General features: G+C 46.9%; 1 protein-coding gene across 1 annotated transcript in view; it reads left to right on the top strand.

The window, feature by feature from the left end:
• The window catches only part of FOXP1 (forkhead box P1), a 918,681-nt gene that overhangs the window by 264,182 nt on the left and 627,690 nt on the right, over window positions 1-26,809 (top strand). The window lies entirely within an intron of this gene.

The following is a 26,809-nucleotide window of genomic DNA, read 5'->3' as shown; positions in this document are numbered from 1 at the left end:
TAAGCCCGGTTGTTGAATAAAAGGAAATGGAGACCTGTGCCATAAAAATGAAGCTCCGACCGCTGTAAAGATACAGTAAGAAATAGAACAGGGCAAAATATAGCCTGTTCTACCTGTTAACCACATAGATGCTTGGGTCAACAGAAACTGAGGCATCTATGTGGTTAACAGGTAGAACAGGCTAAATTCTGCCCTGCACCATTTCTTATTGCATCTTTATAGAGGTTGGAGCTTCATTTTTATGGCACACATCTCCATTTCGCTTCTGAAATAACCATCATCAGAGATGGTGCCTATCCTAACTGTGCAAACCCTTAGATGCTTGGGTCAACAGAAACTGAGGCATCTAAGGGTTTGCACAGTTAGGATCGAAGCTAGCTCTGATCCTGGTTATTTCAGAAGCGAAATTGTAATGCTGCCACCAGGGGGAGCCAGAGCTCTGCAGCAGACGACACTACACAGAGCAATGAGAACCAGGAAGGAAATGCACAGCGTTCTCATGCACTGCCTAATCAGAACAGCTGAGAGGCAGAACTGCAGGGTATGTGAGGAATAGTCAGACAGGCTGGGTCAAACACCGTACGGGCAGAAGCAGGACCAGAGGAGCGAGCAGAAGCGAAGTCAAAGTCAGGCTAAGGTCAGTACCGGAGGAAGCAACCGAGTGGGGAAATAGGAGGGGGGACACAGGACAGGAGGGACGACCAGGGGACAGAACACAGACAAGGGCACGGGGGCACAGGAACAGACAGATCAGGATATCACTCACAGGACCAGCAATCACCGGCAAAGCAGAGCTAAGCTTATAGCCGTCGCTGGTTCACTGGAAGTGTCAGCTTTTAAGGCATCCAGGGGCCAGAAGTGAGGCCCGAGAGAAGGCTCCGCCCCCTAGCCATGTGTATAGGGAGGCGAATCATGACAGAAATGAAGATCTGTGCCATAAAAATGAAGCTCCGACCTCTATAAACATACAATAAGAAATGGAACGGGGCAGAATTTAGCCTGTTCCACCTATTAAACCACGTAGATGCCTCAGTTTCTGTTGACCCAAGCATCGAAGAGTTTACACTGCCTGGGGTTAAAGCTAGCTCTGATCCCGGTTGTTTCAGGAGAGAAATGGAGAGCCGGGCCATAGAAATCAAGCTCTTAAAGAAATGGAACAGAGTAGAATTTAGCCTGTTCTACCTGTTAACCATGTAGATGCCACAGTTTCTGTTGACTGAAGCATTTAAGGGTTTACACAGCTGGGATAAGAGCTAGCTCTGATCCCGATTGTTGCAAATGGAGAGCTGTACCATAAAAATCAAGCTGTGACCCCTGTAAAGATACAATAAGAAATGGAACAGGGTAGAATTTAGCCTGTTCTACCTATTAACCACATAGATGCCTCAGTTTCTATTGACCGAAGCATCTAAGGGTTTACACTGCCAGGATCGGAGCTAGCTCTGATCCCGGTTGTTTCAGAAGAAAAATGGAGATCCGTGCCATAAATATCAAGCTCTGACCTTCATATACAATAAGAAATGGTACAGTGCAGAATTTAGCCTGCTCTACCTATTAACCACATAGATGCTTTGGTCAACAGAAACTGTGGCATCTAAGGGTTTGCACAGCTAGGATCGGAGCTAGCTCTGATCCTGGTTATTTCAGAAATGAAATGGAGATCTTTGCCATAAAAATGAAGCTCTGAAAGAAATGTAACAGAGTAGAATTTAGCCTGTCCTACCTGTTAACCACGTAGATGCCACAGTTTCTATTGACCGAAGCATCTAAGGCAGTGTTTCTCAACTCCAGTCCTCAAGACCCACCCAACAATCATGTTTTTAGGTTTTCCTCAATCAAGTGTTCAGGATTTCCTTAAAGTTGCACAGGTGATGGAATTATTCCCTGTCTAATATTGAGGAAAACTTGAAAACATGATCTGTTGGTGGGTCTTGAGGACTGGAGTTGAGAAACACTGATCTAAGGGTTTACACAGCTGGGCTCAGAGCTATCTCTGATCCTGGTTGTTGCATAAAGAGAAATGGACAGCCGGGCCATAAAAATGAAGCTCCGACCCATGTAAAGATGCAATAAGAAATGTAACAGGGTAGAATTTAGCCTGCTCTACCTGTTAAACCACATAGATGCCTCAGTTTCTATTGACCGAAGCATCTAAGGGTTTACACTGCTGGGATCGGAGCTTGTTGCGTAAAGAGAAATGGAGCGCTGTACCATTAAAAATCAAGCTCTGACCCCTATAAAGATACAATAGGAAATGGAACCGGGCCATAAAGCGATGGACATTCATTCTCCATCCTTGGTAATACACTTGTGCATGCTCATGGCTTTGTTCCTGGTCCTGTCGGGAGGAAAAACCCTTTGAAATAAGTGACGTTTTGGCTTTAATGAGGGTTGAAAGGACAGACATCGCTCCTTTCTAAAACGTTCGTCGTCTCCCGGAGAAAAGTTCCTTGCGCCTCATCCACCTTTTCATTTCTCTTGCCATTGTTACAGACACTTGAACATGTAATATCCGGGCACCAAATTAAGAGGTCCTGCTTCTGCGGGAACAATGGGATTGTTAGGCGCTCTCCTGACATTTCATGATGCCGCCATAATGCTTTAGAGTGATTGATATTTTCTTGCCTTTTTTTTTTTTTTTTTTTGCCTTTTTCTTGTTGCAAATTATTCCCCGAAACTTGAAAAACGTGCATTAAATGAATTATGTACAAAGTGTAATGTTAAGGATGCAAACGCTCCGTGACGGGCCTTGATCATTCAAACAGCGGGAAGCCGTCCCGCGAGTCACCGATTTTAGAATCACGAAAGGCAATGAAAAAGGGGAAGTGAAGATATTTAGCGCTTGATGGGAATGAAGATCAAATGTAAAGTATTGAAATAATAAATATGTAACAACAATGGGACGCTGCCAAGAATTTAAAATAATTAGGTAACTTATCGCGGTGGAACCGGGAAAGGGAGCGAGAGCTCGGAGAACATATATTTGTTTTCGACTACATTGTGCCACTTCTGAAGATCACTTTTCATTTCATGTAAGCTGTCACACGGAACATAAAGGGAAGATCTGTGAGGTCTTCACGTCGCTCTATATAATGGCATCTATGGGCTGCAGTACAAGGAAACCGTAAAGTTCCGGAATCCCTACTGTGCGCCTTTATAATGCTGGGGTCTGATGTGGCACAAGAGGTTTTGGACCGACCCCCCCCCCCCCCCCCCCAAAGACACCGAGGACTGGGTACATCTGCAACTTTTGCATTTATTATTGCTGCACCTAATATTCTATAATTTGTTTTTGACCCTCATTATAAGTTTCACCCAGTTTTTGATACCTATTTAAATAATTACAATATATCCGGGCCATATTGCTATTTAGAGTTGACCAACGGGGATGGTATAAAAGGAAGGCTCTGGTGATGGGACACCTCTTTCCACTCACCTGAGTCTGTACCCTAAGCTCCCTGTTATCCCTATACCATTCTTTTTCCCTATCGCCATTCCGTGCCTAGGTCCTTGCTTGCCCTGAACTCACCCTGGCTAGTGAGAAGGCTGGCGAGAGCACTAGTCTCATCAGTATTATAAGACAGAGTGAAAAAGACAAAAAAAAAAAAACTCTTTCAATGCAGCAAAACACCACAGCTACTATATTCATGACTCCTCAGCTTTTTCCAAAGTGGACAGCATAAGAATGAAATTCTATAACCGGCATCAGATATTAAAACACTGACTTTTTTTTTTTTTAGCGAAGGGGAGTGGTTACAAAGAGCAGCACCTGATGTGGCACAAGAGGTTTCTGACCGGATCCCCCCCACCCCCACCCCAAAGACACCGAGGACTGGGTCCATCTGCAACTTTTGCATTTATTATTGCTGCACCTATTATTCTATAATTTGTTTTTGACCCTCATTCTAAGTTTCAGCCAGTTTTTGATGCCTATTTAAATAATTACAATATATCCGGGCCATATTGCTATTTAGAGTTGACCACCCCATTGAGATTAGGACGCATTACTCATCCACACAGAGGTAACAACTGGGATGGTATAAAAGGAAGGCTCTGGTGATGGGGAGAGGGGACCCCTCTTTCCACTCACCTGAGTCTGTACCCTAAGCTCCCTGTTATCCCTATACCAGTCTTTCTCCCTATCGCCATTCCGTGCCTAGGTCCTTGCTTGCCCTGAACTCACCCTGGCTAGTGAGAAGGCTGGCGAGAGCACTAGTCTCATCAGTATTATAAGACAGAGTGAAAAAGACAAAAAAAAAAACACTCTTTCAATGCAGCAAAACACCACAGCTACAATACTCATGACTCCTCAGCTTCTTCCAAAGACAGGCTTTTTCCAAAGTGGCCAGCATAATAATGAAATTCTATAACCGGCATCAGATATTAAGACACTTTTTTTTTTTTAGCGAAGGGGAGTGGTTACAAAGAGCAGCACCTGATGTGGCTCAAGAGGTTTCTGACCGATTTCCCCCCCCCCCCCAAGACACCGAGGACTGGGTCCATCTGCAACTTTTGCATTTATTATTGCTGCACCTATTATTCTATAATTTGTTTTTGACCCTCATTATAAGTTTCACCCAGTTACACAGGAACATGTGGAGCATAGAACCCAACCATAGAACTAGGACAAGAACATGTGGAGCACGGAATACAACCATAGAGCCAGGACAGGAACATGTGGAGCATGGAATACAACCATAGGGCCAGGACAGGTACATGTGGAGCATGGAATACAACCATAGGGCCAGGACAGGAACATGTGGAGCATGGAACACAACCATAGAGCCAGGACAGGAACATGGAGCATGGAACGCAACCATAAAGCCAGGACAGGAACATATGGAGCATGGAACCCAACCATAGAGCCAGGACAGGAACATGTGGAGCATAGAACACAACCATAGAGCCAGGACAGGAACATGTGGAGCATGGAACGCAACCATGGAGCCAGGACAGGAACATGTCGAGCATGGAACGCAACCATAGAACCAGGACAAGAACATATAGGTTTTCCAACTTTGTTGCAAGAAGGTGCTGTTCGTAATGCTAAATTTATAGGAATGTGTAACCAAGACAGGAACGTGAGGCATAGAACAGGGCCATGGAGCCAGAACACGAACATGGGAGGCATAGAACAGGGCCATGGAGCCAGAACACGAACATGGGAGGCATAGAACAGGAGCATGGAGCCAGAACACGAACATGGAAGGCATAGAACAGGAGCATGGAGCCAGAATATGAACATGTGAGGCATAGAACAGGAGCATGGAGCCAGAATATGAACATGTGAGGCATAGAACAGGACCATGGAGCCAAGACAGAAGCATGGATTAAGATCCTGGAGCAAAAACAATAATATAAAGCAAGGATTGGGGCCATGGAGCTAGAAGCAGAATATAGATTGCGAAATATGACCATGGGGCCAGAACCCAAACATGTGAGGCATAGAACAGGACCATGTAGCCAAGACAAGAGCATGGAAGAAGATCCTGGAGCAAGGACAATAATATAAAGCATAGATTGAGGCCATGAAACCGGAAGCAGAATATAGATTGCGGAATATGACCATGGGGTTGGAACAGGACCACAGACCAGGACAAGAACATGGAACAAGATCTTGGAGCCAGGACAGGAACACATTGAACAAGATCACAGAGAAAGTTCAGGAATTTGGCTCATGGAACAGGACCACAGATCCAGGACAACAACGTCGAATATGGGACAAGACACTGGAGCCTGGACAGGAACACATTGGACGTGGCACAGGCCCTCGGAGCAAGTTCAGGAATTTGGCTCATGAAACAGGACCACAGAGCCAGGTCAAGAACGTCGAATATGGAACGAGACCTTGGAGTCTGGACAGGAACATATTGGACATGGCACAAGACCTCGGAGCAAGTTCAGGAATTTGGTGTTTGGAACAGGACTATAGTCAGGACAGGAGCGTGGAGCGTGTAACAGAACCATTGAGCCTTGACAGAAATGTGTCGGCAGCAATGAGCCATGACTATGATGATCAGCCAGTCTTTGGCAGCGCTCTTCAGAGAAGATAATCCCTTTAAATGAGTTTTTTCTTGAGCTATTAAGGGGCACACCGTGCTGCTACATGACAGCTCCCGGTCTGCGGGGCTTTATAATGGACGTACATGGCACTCTTTGGACAATTGTCTTCTCGTTTCCTTTAAGCTGAAAGGACAGTCTTCTGTTTCCCCATAGTCCTATTCTGTGTTCTCCAGCCTAGATATGAATGTAATATTATAAGAGGGACTACCGCGCACAATGCACATCCAGTCCAGATCTACAATCCCCTGCAACGAGAGGTCAAACCTATTTATTTACACTGATGTCTTGAAGAAAGCCACAAAGGCGCCGTCGTTCAGCGGCGGTACGGCTCTACATTGCTATCATTCTTCGTGATGTTTCTATTCTCCTCCGTTATCGGTAATAATCTCTCGCTGCCTGCAGGTGTCTTTATTGCTTTTCTTAGAGATGCTAATTTCCCGGCAGAACAATGCATTTCATCGAGGTTCTTTATGGTAAATTAATTGTATGAGTCGGGCATCAAATCGGCCCGCGCTCCACAAATGGGAGAAGAATGTCTCAAGTCAAGGCTAGATGTTTCTTCTCATTTATCCAAACTTGGCTGCTGACGAGATCACCGTCGTGTATTCGGAGACTTGTCTGTGCGTCCCTGTGTATTCAGCTCATGTTATTTATACTGACAGAATGTGTATTGCTAGAATGTCCCAATCGTTCACAAGAAGAGACCTTAGCGGTAATGTCACCAGTGTGTCAGTCATGTGGTATCTGGCCATAGAAGGTCACAGCGTTTGGATGCACAGAATACTCCCTGACTTTCCATTGTTCCTGTTGTCCGTATTCATTGGTATAGATAGCTTTCCTGTTGGATTTTCATCTCTTCCCCTTTTAGACCTAGCAGGAGCTTGGCTTCCACCCAGCTGCTCATCATCAGTTCTCTCTTGGTGCCTAAATACCCCTTTCTTCTCTGGACAGGTGCTGGTGATATTTTCAGTTCATTCAAGCCCTGGTTGCAAGCAGGTGGCTTGTACTCCTTTGTGGTATCGTTGTTGAAAACTTTGCTGTACTTCTACCTGAGTCATCTGTAGATAAGTAGTTCATGCTTTTCCCCCTGTGTGTCCTCCTTGTGCCTTCTATATTATTTATTATTATTATTATTAATATTATTATTTATTTATAGAGCACCATTGATTCCATGGTGCTGTACATGAGAAGGGGGTTACATACAGAATACATATCCAAGTTACAATAGACAGACTGGTACAGAGGGAAGAGGGCCCTGCCCTTGCAGGCTTACATTCTATAGGATTTTGGAGAGAAGACAGTAGATGGAGTGTAGGTTGGGCGGCAGCTCCGCACGGTGGTGAGGCGGCAGCTCCTCGCGGTGGTGAGGTGGCAGCTCCGCATGGTGGTGAGGTGGCAGCTCCGCACGGTGGTGAGGCGGCAGCTCCGCACGGTGGTGAGGCGGCAGCTCCGCACGGTGGTGAGGGGGCAGCTCCGCACGGTGGTCTGGCGGCAGCTCCGCACGGTGGTGAGGCGGCAGCTCCGCACGGTGGTGAGGCGGCAGCTCCGCACGGTGGTGAGGCGGCAGCTCCGCACGGTGGTGAGGTGGCAGCTCCGCACGGTGGTGAGGGGGCAGCTCCGCACGGTGACCTGGCGGCAGCTCCGCACGGTGTTGAGGCGGCAGCTCCGCACGGTGGTGAGGCGGCAGCTCCGCACGGTGGTGAGGCGGCAGCTCCGCACGGTGGTGAGGCGGCAGCTCCGCACGGTGGTCTGGCGGCAGCTCCGCACGGTGGTGAGGGGGCAGCTCCGCACGGTGGTGAGGCGGCAGCTCCGCACGGTGGTGAGGCGGCAGCTCCGCACAGTGTTGAGGCAGCAGCTCCGCACGTTGGTGGTGGTCAAGCAGTGAGGTTATTGTAGATTATAGGCATTTCTGAACAGATGAGTTTTCAAGTTCCGTTTGAAGCTTGCAAGGGTAGCAGATAGTCTGACGTGTTGAGGCAGCGAATTCCAGAAGACTGGGGATGCTCGGGAGAAGTCTTGGAGGCGGTTGCGTGAGGAGCGAATGAGAGAGGAGGAGAGAAGGAGATCTTGGGAGGACCGGAGGTGACGTGTTGGGGTGTAGTGAGAGATTAATTCAGAGATATAGCGTGGTTGGAGGAAGAGCTCATGCCGTCTGTTCCCTATTTATGGCCCACCAATAGGGATATCTAGGGTTAGGTATCCGGCTCAGCGTATAGGTGCGGAACCTATGTAGGGTCGTGAGGGACCCTAGGGACCAGCAGTAGGTTTGATGAGGGGTCACCACACCATCTTCCTCTTGCCTAGACACAGGGATTCCATACCTCCCCTTTCGCTTGGTACTTCCCCATACCTAGCGTAACAGGGGTTCATTGCCAGAAACCACGTGACTGTCACCCATGACACACCTGTGACACTACCATTGACTAGACCTCATGAAGTCATGTATGGAGTGCAATGCACATCATTGAGGTTTTACCGTGCTCCAGGTGTTCTTATGACGCTTAGTCATTGCCGGAATATCAGAATTAAAGAAAATACCGATCTCAAGTGAGCGCAGAACCAGGTTGGAATTTTTTATAATTTTTTATACCTCCTTATCGGCACCATAAACAGTCCAGCAAGATGGTGGGTGACCGTAGCATTATGCTTCATTGGATTCATGAAAATTGAATTTCGAAAAATTTGGAGGGGTTATATTCTGAACAAATTTGATCTGTTGCGATCCCATTTGCTCATCCCTGGATATAATACGATGCCGGGTCGTATGTGCCTTCAGCATCGAGACTACCGGCAGGGCCAGCTGACATGGCGCTCGATCACAAGGGTATATAGGCTACATTGCCCCCTGCTTGTGCTTACGTCAGGTGGTCTCCAAAATATACACAATAAAGAATACACAGATTCTGTATCCGCCCGGTATTAAAACCCTGACGTAACATTGAAAATCAGCCGCTTTCATGTGGGTAAAAAACAGCTCTCAAAACAATTGCTTCAGAAATTGATCATTTCCAGCAGACGCGGAGTAAATCTCCAGCGAGCCGTCTGCGGAGGTTCTTTGGGGGAAATTATCGTGGCGTGTTGGACCTGTGGACTTTCTTTCCCCGGCGTTTGCGCTGACATGTTTAAAGTCCCCGCTGTCTCCCGGTGTCTGGGATCCATCATGAGCTCAGCTCGGAGCAGAACCTAAGACATTGTTAGTGTTAGGCGGAACCATATATTATGGATTTCCAAACAATAACTGGTGTAAGCCGTCGTGTTTATTTTCATCCGAGAACCTCACTTCCTCCAACGAGTAGCTAAATAATCTCCTATAGTATTCTTTTTTTTGGGGGGGGAGGGGGGGGACAACCGGAAATTACTGATACAGGTATTCGGTAGGCGTTGATTGAAATATCTTCACCGTAAAGGGCTTTAGTGGTATGAATAATGCTGATGATACCACTAGTTTTAGTAAATAATCACCAGCAATAATCTGCAGGGAGCATGGGAAAAGTGTAAAGTATCCCCACAGCACCTCCGCAGGAGAAATGAAGAATTACATGTCAATGGGTGGTCTAGGTAAGGCATGGACATGTTGGGTCCTCCAAAGAAGGAGACACTTATTTTCATATGTAGCATTGATTTATGAAATAGAAATGTAAGTACATTTAGATTATTAAGTTATGCAGCCTCATCGGGGGACTGGATTCTCAAAAACCTAAGTCCAGATGAGGAGTTCCAGGGAGGCACAGATGGGTAATTTTGTGCACTGGGACAACCATGGAGGCTATAGAAACTGGGCGGCCACCTAGAAGTGTCAGAGCAATAATGATGTAGCAGAACCTGTGTGTTATGATTCAGGGACCGAGGAGGATAAAAAAATGCGGAATCCCAAATAGTAACAGAGTGGCTGGAAACTTAACGGACTGCAGACCTAATCCTGACACACAACTAGACGTAGCCGTGGGACGGGCCTACGACGACCTAGTCGTCTCGACACAGCCGGAGAACTAAATATTCTCACATATAGAGATATAAGAAAGCTAATCTGCCTCGGAACAATCCCCAAATATAGATAGATAGCCCCCCACATGTAAAGGCTACGGTGATATAGAATTACACAATACAAGCAAGAAAAGACAGATTCAGCAAAGGTGAGGCCCAAACTATCTTTATAGAAAGGGATAGGAAGGAGCAACGGTCTGCAGTCTTAAAAACCCTAATAAATACCAGCACTTCTGATATGGAAAAATCCTGAGGTCACACAACCTCTCCCTCACTATATCAGCACTCAAATGTTACTGGAATCCAAAAACACTAATACAGATGAGGGACTGAATTAATACCAAGCATGACAAACACAATACCTTGCAGAATCATGGAGCTAAGTATACAGACACTCCCAGCAGGGAATGATCCCACACAGACAAAATAGGAATCAAGGGTTAGTATCAAAGCAGAAAAAATAAACAAGAATAAGTGGAAAACAAACTGCAAAGGTACAAAGACCTTCTGATAGAAGTTCTAGTAGTGAGCAGAGCTGGTTACAGAATGTCCTTAACACACAGGAGACCATAGAGCACCGGCAAGTTACAAGAGAAAACTACTCAAGTTTTATAGTCCCAATCTGACCCTGATTGCCAGTCCTCTGCAGGTGTGTGACTTTCATTCCACAAATCAACTGCACCGCCAGTACTGACCACAAGAGGGAGCCCCAAACTGGAAAACATATTCCCAACACCTGTGTATGTCATAAGGCACCTAGTATCATAGAGGTACCATGTAGCAGAGTCCAGCTGTGGTAGCAGAGCTGGGTATGACAAGAGGCAGTTGGTAGCAGAGTATGGTGATGCAGCGGAGACCAATGGTTGTAGCAGAGCTAGATAAATAAGGAGGTACTTTATGAAAAATAGATGGATGCTAAGTTCCTGAATATCCTGAGTTGGCCGATAAGAAGGAGTGATATCAGAGGTGTGCCGGGGGATAGTGAAGTAACCCAACGTGCACAGGAGCTGAACGAGAGGAGCGCAACGGTGAGAGGACAGTGACATTAACTCCGAAGCTGGGACCTAACTGGGTCTGAATGGTGCCCCAATTTTCAGCCGAAATAATCAGTTCTCACGGGTTAAATTTTGTCCTAACCATGGTCTGGAAGGTGCCCGGATCTTCAGCTAATTTCTCCATTCCCAGATCTGAGGATGTCGTCTTCTGGTTTGTTTCCGGGGCAGGACTGTTTGTACAAGTGTGTATTGAGGGCTGGATAACTGCTCATTTCAGTTGCTACACCAGCCCCCTTCTAAGGATAATGCACGCTCCTCACTAGTAACAAGTACCGAGCACACGAGCATGGTAGTGCCCACTCCTCACTAGTAACAAGTACCGAGCACATGAGCATGGTAGTGCCCGCTCCTCACTAGTAACAAGTACCAAGCACATGAGCATGGTAGTGCCCACTCATCACTAGTTACTAGTACCGAGCACATGAGCATGGTAGTGCCCGCTCATTACTAGTTACGAGTACTGAGCACCCGAGCATGGTAGTGCCCGCTCATCACTAGTTACCAGTACTGAGCACAGAGCTTGGTAGTGCCCACTCATCACTAGTTACCAGTACTGAGCACCCGAGCATGGTAGTGCTTGCTCATCACTAGTTACCAGTACTGAGCCCCCGAGCATGGTAGTGCCCGCTCATCACTAGTTACGAGTACTGAGCACCCGAGCATGGTAGTGCCCGCTCATCACTAGTTACGAGTACTGAGCACCCGAGCATGGTAGTGCCCACTTATCACTAGTTACCAGTACTGAGCACCCGAGCATGGTAGTGCCCGCTCATCACTAGTTACCAGTACCGAGCACCCGAGCATGGTAGTGCCCGCTCATCACTAATTACGAGTATTGAGCACCCGAGCATGGTAGTGCCCACTTATCACTAGTTACGAGTACTGAGCACCCGAGCATGGTAGTGCCCGCTCATCACTAGTTACCAGTACCGAGCACCCGAGCATGGTAGTGCCCGCTCATCACTAGTTACCAGTACTGAGCACCCAAGCATGGTAGTGCCCGCTCATCACTAGTTACCAGTACCGAGCACCCGAGCATGGTAGTGCCCGCTCATCACTAATTACGAGTATTGAGCACCCGAGCATGGTAGTGCCCACTTATCACTAGTTACGAGTACTGAGCACCCGAGCATGGTAGTGCCCGCTCATCACTAGTTACCAGTACCGAGCACCCGAGCATGGTAGTGCCCGCTCATCACTAGTTACGAGTACTGAGCACCCGAGCATGGTAGTGCCCGCTCATCACTAATTACGAGTATTGAGCACCCGAGCATGGTAGTGCCCGCTCATCACTAGTTACGAGTACTGAGCACCCGAGCATGGTAGTGCCCGCTCATCACTAGTTACCAGTACCGAGCACCCGAGCATGGTAGTGCCCGCTCATCACTAGTTACGAGTACTGAGCACCCGAGCATGGTAGTGCCCGCTCATCACTAGTTACGAGTACTGAGCACCCGAGCATGGTAGTGCCCACTCATCACTAGTTACGAGTACTGAGCACCCGAGCATGGTAGTGCCCACTCATCACTAGTTACCAGTACTGAGCACCCGAGCATGGTAGTGCCCGCTCATCACTAGTTACGAGTACTGAGCACCCGAGCATGGTAGTGCCCACTCATCACTAGTTACGAGTACTGAGCACCCGAGCATGGTAGTGCCCACTCATCACTAGTTACCAGTACTGAGCACCCGAGCATGGTAGTGCCCGCTCATCACTAGTTACGAGTACTGAGCACCCGAGCATGGTAGTGCCCACTCATCACTACAGGACACTCTTCACACCTGAAATATATAAGTTTATTAAGTTTCTTTTAGCTGGAAAACTTTTACCATGAAGTAATTGTCTATGATCTTCAGTACCAGAGGTAGCCAGTAAACAGGCGATAGTGTTAGTGTAATAGAAGCCTGCCGTCCCTGTGATATATACATATCTCACTCCATGTAAAATGTAATTGAAACAATCCCGTTGCTTATATTTGCCATTTGGGCGCACTCCGCCGGTTTATAGCGAGTCACTAACATGTCACCTTGTAACCATGTCGTCTCGTTACATGAAAGTATCGGGAAGGGGGGAACGTCTAAATTTGTTATCCTTCAAGAAGCTAATCGCGTTCCTAATGGATTTCATATTTACACCAGACTTGGCTCTTTCTATAAAGGATAAGATCTTAAAGAAATAAACTTTGTAAAATAAACGGTGACGATCCGGGCAGGTCGGAGGGTTGTAAAAGCCCCCCGCTCCTCACTCGGCACCTCGCAAACATTTTATATGGAAAAAAGACCCGTGTTATAAATAGACACTTTCTGCGTTGCTGATGACACTCGATCGCCCCTAATGATAGCAGAACCTTTGCAGAATGTAAACTTTTTTTTTTTTTATTCTTTTTTGCCTTTTGTGGTAGCGTTTTTTTATATATTTTTCAGCAGGCGCACACTTCAAAAAACACGAGACTTCCCAGCAGTTTTGCATTTCGGCGAGGAGGGGCCGCCCCGTAGTAGACGGACGCGGGGCCGTTATTTTGATGACTGGCTGTAGATATTAGATAATGTCTTATCGCTTTAGTTCTGCGAGTGATTAAGCGTGACTGTCAGAACTATTCACGTTAATTTGGTTTCGTCTTCATTTGTGCTTACTCTGCAGGATGTTGGAGCGTCTATTGTGTTTTTATCATCTAAATTGTATTTTAGCAACTTTATAGAACCGCTAAACTTAAAGGGGTTTTCCCACTACATACAAGATAGGTTATATATGGTATGTGTCACGGGTGACAGACAGTCCTGTGGTTTCGGGCCATAGAAGGTCACGGTGTCTGGCTGCGCAGAATGCTCCCTGACTTTCCATTGTTCCTGCTGTCAGTATTCATTGGTATAGGTAGCTTTCCTGCTGAATTCATCTCTCCCTTTTGGACCCAGCAGGAGCTCGACTTCCACCCAGCTGCTGATCATCAGTATTATCTTGGTGCTTCTTTTTGGGCTGGTGCTGGTGATATTTTTAGTTCACTCAAGCCTTTGTTGCAAGCAGCTGGCTTGTACTCCTCTGTGGTGTCATTGCCAAAAACGCTGCTGAACGTCTACCTGTGTCATCTGTGGATAAGTAGTTCATGCTTTTCCCCCTGTGTGTCCTCCTTGTGTCTTCTATAGTAGTTAGTTGGGTTATTATAATAATAATAATAAGACCATTTATTCCATGGTGCTTTACAAATGAGAAGAGGTATACATAGTATGGACAAGTATAATAATCATAACCAAAACAAAGCACAGACTGGTACAGGAGGAGAGAGGACCCTGGCATCGAGGGCTCACAGTCTACAAGGGATGGGTGAGGATACAGGAGGAGAGAGGACCCTGCCCGCGAGGGCTCACAGTCTACAGGGGATGGGTGAGGATACAGGAGGAGAGAGGATCCTGCCCGCGAGGGCTCACAGTCTACAGGGGATGGGTGAGGATACAGGAGGAGAGAGGACCCTGCCCGCAAGGGCTCACAGTCTACAGGGGATGGGTGAGGATACAGGAGGAGAGAGGACCCTGCCCGCGAGGGCTCAAAGTCTACAGGGGATGGGTGAAGATACAGGAGGAGAGAGGACCCTGCCCGCGAGGGCTCACAGTGTACAGGGGATGGGTGAAGATACAGGAGAAGAGTGGACCCTGGCCGGGAGGGCTCACAGTCTACAGGGGATGGGTGAGGGTACAGGAGGAGAGAGGACCCTGCCCGCGAGGGCTCACAGTCTACAGGGGATGGGTGAGGATACAGGAGGAGAGAGGATCCTGGCTGGGAGGGCTCACAGTCTACAGGGGATGGGTGAGGATACAGGAGGAGAGAGGATCCTGGCTGGGAGGGCTCACAGTCTACAGGGGATGGGTGAGGATACAGGAGGAGAGAGGACCCTGCCCGCGAGGGCTCACGGTCTACAGATAATGGGTGAGGGTACAGGAGGAGAGAGGACCCTGCCCGCGAGGGCTCACGGTCTACAGATAATGGGTGAGGATACAGGAGGAGAGGACCCTGCCCGCGAGGGCTCACAGTCTACAGGGGATGGGTGAGGATACAGGAGGAGAGAGGATCCTGGCTGGGAGGGCTCACAGTCTACAGGGGATGGGTGAGGATACAGGAGGAGAGAGGATCCTGGCTGGGAGGGCTCACAGTCTACAGGGGATGGGTGAGGATACAGGAGGAGAGAGGATCCTGGCTGGGAGGGCTCACAGTCTACAGGGGATGGGTGAGGATACAGGAGGAGAGAGGATCCTGGCTGGGAGGGCTCACAGTCTACAGGGGATGGGTGAGGATACAGGAGGAGAGAGGACTCTGCCTGCGAGGGCTCACAGTCTACAGGGGATGGGTGAGGATACAGGAGGAGAGAGGACCCTGCCCGCGAGGGCTCACAGTCTACAGGGGATGGGTGAGGATACAGGAGGAGAGAGGACTCTGCCTGCGAGGGCTCACAGTCTACAGGGGATGGGTGAGGATACAGGAGGAGAGAGGACTCTGCCTGCGAGGGCTCACAGTCTACAGGGAATGGGTGAGGATACAGGAGGAGAGAGGACCCTGCCCGCGAGGGCTCACAGTCTACAGGGGATGGGTGAGGATACAGTAGGGGGAGTTGATGAAGAGCTCATCCCATTCCTTCCCTATTTATGGCCCAGCACTAGGTATACCTAGGGTCAGGTATCTGGCTCGGCGCATAGGTGCAGAACCTATCTACGCTGGTGAGGGACCATATAGACTAGACCACCATCTTCTCTTTCCCTAGACTCAAGATTTCCCTTCCCTTTCGTTGTGCAGTTGCTACTTCCCCCATACCTAGCGTGACAGTATAGTAGATGAAGGTTCAACCAGTGTGACTTTTTTCGATCCAAAGAACAGGGCTCCCCGTCCTCTGATGAAGTTGTAGAGGGCATGTATGAACTTTGGGAAAAGAGTCCTACACCTTAACCCTTGCTGCACCAAGAGAAAGCAAAAACGTTCAATATCCAAAGCCTCACAAGACAACGTAACTGAAATCCCAAACCTGTCACACGTCTCCTAAGGACCGGAGACCCTTGTGACAACACGTCACCATATATCATGATTGGTAGGGATCGAGAACAGCAAGTTGTGCAAAAAGTGCTGAAACTTTGCACAGTTGGTCGTGAGCATCCAAAAGTTTAGAGAAGGTCACATTAAGGTCAGAGGTCATTATAGGATCATCCTGAAATGTCACCAAATATCCCTACATTTTTGTGAGTCGTGTGTATACTAATGACATTGGTTGCGTGTTTGGGGTCCTTTTTCAGCTGCAGAATACATTTGGAACCAATGAGACACCTCCTCAATGGCATTTTGACAACTAATATGGCCGTGTTGGTTTTGTATTCCGCCATTACTTTCAGTAACCCGCCAATGACCCTCCATAAAACACCTATTTCTATTTCTGTTGAAGTCACCACCGAGCTGTCACCATCCGGCTGATTCTGAGAATATATTATTTTGGACAGCTGCAAATGATTTTAGGCTCAACGGCTGCTGCTCATGAAGGAATTCCTTGATTGAAATTATTAAGAAATGATCTGTGCTGGTTCCTCGTTCCTATTTGTTATCATTACCTGTCCCTATGATTTAATGTCTCCTAGGCTCCGCTTTCCCTTTAATACGCCCTCATTCCGCTTTTGGCGTGCAGGCGCCACACCTAACACCCATCTTTGCTTATTTCTTTTATCCTGTTTGCAGATGTCAGAAAGACTTACATTTTATGTCCAAATATCCCGTGCTGATGGATAAACGATTGCATGTGTAGAAAGCAAAACACATACAAATGAACATATTTATACAAATTCCGAAATTTGGCTGGAGAGCCCCACTTGGCTGGTTTCAAGACAGCTGAACAGATTTACAAGGAAAATATATGTTGGCATTGGAAACAGCGTTCTTTGTCAGAAGGGGATCTGCAAATACTCCTATGTAGAATCCGCATAGGGCCTTATTCATAAACCCTGGAATGCAAACCCAACACTTCCCAGCCTTTTCCTGTGCCACTTTTTGAATCCGCTCTCACAAACCAAAGCGGTCCAGGGTATAAGCCTCACCACATCACAAGCACTGGCATTCACAGACTAATATGTTTTACGCTGATTGGACTATTCCTGGAAAATAAATAAAAAAAAATATATAAATATAATTATAATATAAAATAAATATATATTTTATATATATATATATATATATTTATTTATATTTATTTATATTTATATATATTTATTTATATGTATTTATATATATTTATTTATATTTATATATATTTATATTTATATATATATATATTTTTATATACATATATATATTTATTTATTTTTTAGATATTTATTTATTTTATATATATATATATATATATATATATAATATATAATATATATAATATATATGTCTATGTTTCTATGTCTATGTTTCTAATTCTATGTCCTGTTGTGTATAAATATGCGACTCTTCAGATTTTGTGTTATACCATGCCTGATGAAGAGACCTGAGTGGTCTCAAAAGCTTGCTATTATTACTATCTTTTCAGCTAGCCATTAAAAGGTATCAACCACTGAGGACTTCGGTTCTTTTAAACAATTTTTTATATTTATATATATATATATATATATATATATATATAGAGAGAGAGAGATATATAGAGATATATAATTTTATTTATATATATGTATGTATGTATGTATGTGTATATATATATATATATATATATATATATATATATATATATATATAATACTAGAAGGTGGCCCGATTCTAAAGCATCGGGTAGGGTATTCTAGAATTTATTGTGTAGTTAATGTATAATTTTTGTTATATATATTAGATGTTGTTGTGTGTAGTTGCCAAGTGTTTGTGTAGGGCGCTGTACATGTTCTGGGTGTTGTCTGGGTGTGGCGGGGGGTGAGAGACGGTGTTGTATGTGTCTTGCGTGTGTTGCATTGTTTGTGGAGCGTTGTGTGTGTGTTGTGTGTGTGTGGTGTGTTTTGGGGGAGGTATGTTTTGTGCAATGTGTGTGTTGTGCGGTATGTGCGTATATTTGTGTATGCCGCGGTGTTTGTGTGTTGGGTGTTGTGTGTGTGCGGCGTTGTCTGTGTGTGTGGGTGTCTGTGTAGGGCGGTGTTTTTGGTTCCCAGTGTGTGTGTGTGTGTGTGTGTGTGTGTGTGTGTGTGTGTGTGTTGGGGGGAGGTGTGCACCTCCCATCGTGCTCCTTCCCCCATGCTGCGCACCCCCCATCGTGCTCCATCCACCATGCTGCGCACTCCCAAACGTGCTCCATCCGCCATACTGCACACTCCCTATCGTGCTGCATCCCCCATGCTGCGCACTCCCAAACGTGCTCCATCCGCCATGCTGCGCACTCCCAAACGTGCTCCATCCGCCATGCTGCGCACTCCCAAACGTGCTCCATCCGCCATGCTGCGCACTCCCAAACGTGGTCCATCCGCTATGCTGCGCACTCCCAAACGTGCTCCATCCGCCATGCTGCACACTCCCAAACGTGCTCCATCTTCCATGCTGCGCACTCACAAACGTGGTCCATCCGCCATGCTGCGCACTCCCAAACGTGCTCCATCTGCCATGCTGCGCACTCCCAAACGTGGTTCATCCGCCATGCTGCGCACTCCCAAATGTGCTCCATCCCCCATGCTGCGCTCTCCCAAACGTGGTCCATCCGCCATGCTGCGCTCTCCCAAACATGGTTCATCCGCCATGCTGCGCACTCCCAAATGTGCTCCATGCCCCATGCTGCGCACTCCCCATCGTGCTCCATCCCCCATGCTGCGCACCCCCCATCGTGCTCCATCCCCCATGCTGCGCACCCCCCATCGTGCTCCATCCCCCATGCTGCGCACCCCCCATCTTGCTCCATCCCCCATGCTGCACCAGCATCAGCCTCTCTGCCCGCAGCATCAGCCTCTCTGCCCGCAGTATCAGCCTCTCTCCTCCCAGCATCAGCCTTTCTCCTCCCAGCATCAGCCTTTTCTGTCCCCAGCATCAGCCTCTCTCCTTCCAGCCTACCCCAGCCTCAGCCTCCCCCAGCCTCTCTTCTCTCAGCCTCCCCCCTCCCCCTCCCAGCCTTCCCCAGGATCAGCCTCTCTCCTCCCAGCCTCCTCCAGCACGCCGTGCTCCTCTGCCGACACTCACAGATCCGATCGCATACACACACACACACACACACCCGATCGCATACACTCACACACACCCGATCGCATACACACACACCCGATCGCATACACGCACACACACCCGATCGCATACACACACACACACACACACGCACACACACCCGATCGCATACACTCACACACACCCGATCGCATACACTCACACACACCCGATCGCATACACGCACACACACCCGATCGCATACACACACACACACCCCCGATCGCATACACTCACACACACCCGATCGCATACACTCACACACATCCGATCGCATACACGCACACACACACTGACGATATTGCACATACGCGCTCACACTCACAACATCCGGAGATACCACATGCTTCTGGCCATGTGATCCTCCGGCTGGTCCTGGAAGCTCACAGCACAGTATCGGCGCCGAGAAGCAAGGGATATCCTAGGATGTTGTGAGTGTGTGGATGCGATGTGATGTGTGTGTGATGTGTGTGTGAGAGTGAGTGTGATCTGATGTGTGTGTGTGTGTGTGTGTATGTGTGTGTGTGTTGTTGTGTGTGTGTTGTTATGTGTGTGCATGTGTATGTTCCGCCGCTGCAGGACCTTGATGCGCTGGTAACTATGCTACCATGGTTACCAGCGTATCTCGTCCCCCGCTCGCACGGGAGCCCACACCAGCATACGCCGGCCAGCCCCAGCAATGCGAGGGTATGTGTCGGCTGGGTTTGCGGCGTACGCTGATGTGGGCTCCCAGGGGTACAGTACTCACCTGGGAGTCGTGGCTCCGTGACCGTGTCGGTTCGGGGAATGCGTGGGGGGGCGGGGCCAGAGCTAGCGTGCATTGCGTGAGGGGGGCGGGGCGTGGCCGAGTTGCCAATGCCTGCAGGGTGCCGGGGCGAGAGGCCAATCTGTGGGGGGGGCGGAGCCTGGGCGATCGGCCGGCCAATCCGTGTGGGGGCGCAGCCTGGGCGAGCGGCCAATCCGTGCGGGGGGGGGGCGGGGCCATGGCGAGCCCAGCGGCCAATCAGCTTTGTGTCACCGTAAGGACACAATTTTGGAGACAGACAGACAGAATAAGGCAATTATATATATATATATATCTATATATATACACACACATATACATACATATACATACATATATATATATATACATACATGTATGTATATGTGTGTATGTATATATATATATATATATATATATATGTGTGTATATATATATATATATATATATATATATATATATATATATATATATAAATATTGCAGTACAGACCAAACGTTTGGACACATCTTCTCATCTCTTGAACAACTATTAAGAGGAGACTTTGTGCAGCAGCCTTCATGGTGAAATAGCTGCTAGGAAACCACTGCTAAGGACAGGCAACAAGCAGAAGAGACTTGTTTGGGATAAAGAACACAAGGAATGGACATTAGACCACTGGAAATCTGTAGAAAAGGTGAATGGATGGACTCTACATGGCTGGTTCCCACCGTGAAGCATGGTGGAGGAGGTGTGATTGTGAGGGGGGGCTTTGCTGGTGACACTGTTGGGGATTTATTCAAAATTGAAGACATACTGAACCAGCATGGCTACCACAGCATCTTGCAGCGGCGTGCTATTCCATCCGGTTTGCGTTTAGTTGGACCATCATTTATTTTTCAACAGGACAATGACCCCAAACACACCTCCAGGCTGTGTAAGGGCTATTTGACTAAGAAGGAGAGTGATGGGGTGCTACGCCAGATGACCTGACCTCCAGTCACCAGACCTGAACCCAATCGAGATGGTTTGGGGTGAGCTGGACCGCAGAGTGAAGCCAAAAGGGCCAACAAGTGCTAAGCATCTCTGGGAACTCCTTCAAGACTGTTGGAAAACCATTTCCGGTGACTACCTCTTGAAGCTCATCAAGAGAATGCCAAGAGTGTGCAAAGCAGTAATCAAAGCAAAAGGCGGCTACTGTGAAGAACCTAGAATATAAGACATATTTTCAGTTGTTTCACACTTTTTTAAATATTTCATTCCGCATCTTTTAATGCATAGTTTTGATGCCTTCAATGTGAATCTACAATTTTTAGAGTCATGAAAATAAAGAAAACTCTTTGAATGCGGAGGTGTGTCCAAACTTTTGGTCTGTACTGTGTGTATGTATATAATATATAATTTTAGTTTATATATTATATAGTTATATATATATATATATATATATATATATATATATATATATATATATATATATATATATATATATATATATATATATATATTTTATATTGGCTTCAAGATGTGACAGTATGGGAGTCTCACAAAGGGAGAACTAGACCAGTGCAAACATATGTATGTAAAGTGAAAGCTGCACACGAAATTCAGAGAAATATGAATAAGCATAACTGCTTTATAATGCATAAAGAATGAAAAATACTGTTAGCCATAACTGCTGATGATTATTTAAAAAAAAAAAAAAAGATATTTAGCTAACGTATTAATCAATTCATTACTGCCCTACAACCACGTCACGGTAATCTCTTTATGTGGTCCCTAACCAAATGTTGCCTCTATATGCGGTTAAAACCTGCATGTGTGTATGGGTACCTAACCAATGTTACCTCTACGTGCGGTTGAAACCTGCTTGTGTATGGGAAGCCAGCGACTTGGCTATATAGGAAATTGAATAAACATGGCTAAAGGGCGGGACTGGGTTCTCTCTTAGCACCCTGTTCACATTTACAATGGTGTTCCAGCAGTCTTTTTGATTGTTATGCAGTTTTTTCTGCCTGAGAACCCAGTCCCGCCCTTTAGCCATGTTTATTCAATTTCCTATATAGCCAGGTCGCTGGCTTCCCATTCACAAGCAGGTTTCAACCGCACATAGAGGTAACATTGGTTAGGGACCCCATAAATAAGAGATTACCGTGAAGTGGTTATGGGGCAGTAATGAATGGATCACTATATTAGCTAAATCTTTTTTTTTAACCCCATAGCGACGGCCTAACGTCTCAAGACGTCGGAAAAACAGGGTACTTATTCTGTTCCGACGTCTTGAGACGTCAGGCTGGAAAAACCCTGTAGCGCCCCCCAGTGACGAAAAATCTCGGGGGTTTCAGCTACCGGGGGTAGCTGAGACCCCCCAGATTATGAATCTGGGTGTTTTGTATGCACCCCATTAATGCGATCGCCGGTATACACCGTATACCGGCGACAACATAAAAAAAAAAAAAATGGCTGGTAAAATTTATTTATTTCTCATCTGACGTGATCAAACATGTCAGATGAGAAATAAATGTGAGCCCTTAGTGCCCCCAAAGCCCCCGGTACCGGAGAAATCCATCCAACCCCCCCCCCCTCCGGAAAATCCAAGATGGCGCCGACGCGCGCTGAAAACTCCCGCCGCCGCCGCCTCTGCATTCATTTCCCTCCGATCTGAAATGATCAAACATTTCAGATCGGAGGGAAATGTCCCCCTCCTGACCTCTCCTCCGGTCCACCGGAGATCTCTGGTCCCCGGAGCCCCCTCCGGTTCTTCAGAGCCCCCCTCCGGAGCGTGCAAGATGGCGCCGACGCGCGCTGAAAACTGCCGCCGCCGGCTCTGCATTCATTTCCCTCCGATCTGAAATGATCAAACATTTCAGATCGGAGGGAAATGTCCTCCCCCTGACCCCTCCTCCGGTCCACCGGAGCCCTCTGGTCACCGGAGCCCCCTCCGGGTCTCCAGAGCCACCCCCCCTCCCCCGCATTCATTCTGCTCTTTCTGCCGCATGTGACACGTCACATGCGGCAGAAAGGTGTCCCCAGGTCCCCCCAGGTCCCACTAGGTCACCCCCCATCACCCCCCCCCCAGCCCCCGAGCCCCCGGTCATACGTTACCTGTCTGGTGATCCGTCCCGCGATCACGCCGCCTCCTTCTTGAATGCTGACGGCGCATGCGCAGACAGCGGCTGTCAGCTGGATTCCTCCCCCGGTCCACAGTGGAGCAGCCTGTGCATCAGCGACGTCAGTCTTGCAGGGACGCTGACGTCGCTGATGCACAGGCTGCTCCACTGTGGACCGGGGGAGAGTGAGTGCAGTAATCAGCAGTCTCTCCATGTGAGGAGTGTGGTCCTCACATGGAGAGACTGCTGTTCCAGAAAATGGGGGGTACGTTCTGTGAGCGTGCCCCTCATATTCTGGAATGAGGTTACTGCAGGTCACTCTGCCCTAAGTTGGACCGGGGCAGTGTGAGTGCAGTATTCTCAGATTACTGCACCCACACTGCTCATGGAGAGCTTGCTCTTCCAGAAAATGGGGGATACGTTCCCTGAACGTGCCCCCCATATTCTAGAAGATCCAGAGTCGGCGTGGGACCTCACGGATTACAGCGGATTACAGCGACCGTAATTTCTTTATTTTCAATAAATTGGGGAAAGAGGAATGTTTCGGGGAGGTTTTTTTTCAAATAAATTTTTTTTTTGTCTTTTTTTTTTTTGTCTATTACTTGACTGGGTTAGTGATGTCGGGTATCTGTTTAGATGCCGTGACATCACTAACCCCAGGGCTTGATGCCAGGTGACATTACAGCTGGTATCAACCCCATATATTACCCCGTCTGCCACCGCACCAGGGCGCGGGATGAGCTGGGGCGAAGCGCCAGGATTGGCGCATCTAATGGATGCGCCACTTCTGGGGCGGCTGCGGCCTGCTATTTTTAGGCTGGGAAGAGTCCAATAACCATGGCTCTTCCCACCCTGAGAATACCAGACCCCAGCTGTCCGCTTCACCTTGGCTGGTGATCTAATTTGGGGGGGACCCCACGTTTTTGTTTTTTTTTTTAAAAAAACGCCTGGGGAGCCCTCCAAATTGATCACCAGACAAGGTGAAGCTGTCAGCTGTGGTTTGCAGGCTACAGCTGTCTGCTTTACCCTAGCTGGCTATCAAAAATGGGGGGGACCCCACGTCGTTTATTTTAATTATTATTTTTTTGGGGGGCTAAATACAAGGCTAGGCACCCTTTAGTGCCACATGAAAGGCACTAAAGGGCGCCAGCTTAGAATATGCAGGGGGTGGGACGTTATATATGTTTGACATCTATCCATTCATCCATTGTAGCATTTTAGGCTGTGCGCCCACAATCGGGATTTGCAGCGTTTTGGGCGCAGAGTGTTTTCCCTGCGTCCATAACGCTGCATTGTGCAGTAGAAGCACAGTGGAAGGATTTTTAGAAATCCCATGCCCAATGTGCTTGCCCAATGTGCTTCTTTTCTCCGCCACATAAACTGACCTGTGGCGCAGCTTCCCGAGCCTCAGCATGTCAATTTATGCTGCGGAGATGAGTGTTCTCTGCAGGTAGCATAGAGCTCCACAGCGGCCTGAACCCAAATCGTGGGCATGGGCAGCTGCGTTCTCCCGTGGACAACACTCACATCTCTGCAGGAGGCTGACACTGTGTACTAGACGCCGTGTCGCTGGCTCATGGCCACATAGCCTAAAAGTGAGACATTGGTTGCTACAGCAACATTTTTGTGAAGTACCTGTGGATTCAAAATGCTTATTATACTCCTGAATAAAATCCAGTTTCCAAAATGGGGTCACTTGTGGGGGTTTCTAATGTATAGGTACCCAAGGGGCCCTGCAAATGTGACATGGTGCCCGCAATTTATTTCAACTTTTCCAGAATTCAAATGGTGCTGCTTCCATTCCAAGCCCTCCCATTTATCCAAACAGAGGTTTTTGGCCACATGTGGGGTATCCCTGTGCTCATAAGACATTGGATAACAACCTGTTGGGTCCACGGTTTGTTGTTGTCTCTTGAAAAAGTGAGAAATTTGATGCTGAAGCAACATTTTTGTGAAAAAAATGAAAATTTTCAATATGGCAACCTAAGCTTATCAAATTCTGTGAAGTATTCGTGGATTCATACTGCTCACTATACACCTAGATAAAAGCCTTGAGGTGTCTTCTTTCCAGAATGGAGTCACTTGTGGGGGACCTCCACTGTTTAGGCACCTCAGGGGCTCTCCAAATGCAACCTGGCGTCCGCTATTGATTCCAGCCAATTTTGCAGTCAAATGGCACTCCTTCCCTTCCGAGCCCTGCCATGCGCCCAAACAGTTGATTTCCACCACATATAAGATATCACCAAACTCAGGAGAAATTGCACAATAAATGTTATGCTGAATTTTTTCCTTTTACTCTTGTAAAAAAAAAAGCTACCTGGTTGAAATAACAATTTTGTGGTAAAATTTTTTTTTTTTTTTTTCATGGCTCAACGTTATAAAATTCTGTGAAGCACCTGGGGGTTCAGGGTACTCACCAAACATCTAGATAAATTCCTTGAGGGGCCTAGTTTCCAAAATGGGGTCACTTGTGTGGGGTTTCTGCTGTTTAGGTACCTTAGGGGTCCTCCAAATGTGACATGGTGCCCGCAATCTTTTTCAGCCAAATTTCCTTTCCAAAATTCAAATATTGCTCCTTTTGTTCCAAGCCCTCCCATTTGTCCAAACAAAGGTTTCAGACCACATGTGAGGTATCACCGCGCTCATAAAAAAGTGGTTAACAAACCTTGAGGTCAAATTTTTGGAATTACCTCTTGAAAAAGTGAGAAAATTGATGCTAAAGCAACATTTTTGAGAAAATTATTAAAATTTTCAATATGACAACGTAACGTTAACAAAATCTGTGAAGTACCTGTGGATCTAAAATGCTCACTATACCCCTAGATAGAAGCCTTGAGGGGTCTAGTTTCCAAAATGGTGTCACTTGTGAGGGGTTTCTTCTGTTTAGGTACCTTAGCGGACCTGTAAATGCGACATGGTGCCCGCAATCTATTTCAGCCAAATTTGCTTTCCAAAATTCAAATATTGCTCCTTCTGTTCCGAGCCCTCCCATTTGTCCAAACAGAGGTTTCTGACCACATGTGGGGTATCGGCGCGCTCATAAGAAAGTGGGGAACAAGTTTTGGGGTCCATTTTGTTGTGTTAGTTCTTCTAAAAGTGAATAAATTTGGGTTAGAGCAACATTTTTAGGTAAAATTTAATTTTTGCTTTTTTTCATTCCACATTGCTTTTGTTCATGTGAAGCACCTGAAGGGTTAATAAACTTCTTGAATGTGGTTTTGAGTACTTTGGGGGGTGCAGTTTTTATAATGGTGTCACTTTTGGGTATTTTCTGTCATCTAGGCCTATTGAAGTCACTTCAAATGTGATGTGGTCCCTAAAAAAATGGTTTTGTAAATTTTGATGTAAAAATGAGAAATCGCTGATAAACTTTGAACCCCTCTAACTTCCTAACAAAAAAAAATTTTGTTTCCAAAATTGTGCTGATGTAAAGTAGATAAGTGGGAAATGTTATTTATTAACTATTTTGTGTCACAGAAATCTCTGGTTTAACAGTATAAAAATTCAAAAGTTGAAAATTGCTAAATTTTCAAAATTTTTGCCAATATTCAATTTTTTTCTTCAATAAACGCAAAAAATATTGTCCTAAATTTGGTACTAACATGAAGTCCAATATGTGACGAAAAAACAATCTCAGAATCACCGGGATCCGTTGAAGCGTTCCAGAGTTATAACCTCATGAAGT

The sequence above is a fragment of the Anomaloglossus baeobatrachus genome, chromosome 8, assembly GCF_048569485.1.
Source record: "Anomaloglossus baeobatrachus isolate aAnoBae1 chromosome 8, aAnoBae1.hap1, whole genome shotgun sequence".
Lineage (NCBI taxonomy): Eukaryota > Metazoa > Chordata > Amphibia > Anura > Aromobatidae > Anomaloglossus > Anomaloglossus baeobatrachus.
The sequence above is the reverse complement of the archived record's forward strand: the minus strand, read 5'-3'. Positions and strand labels throughout refer to the sequence as shown.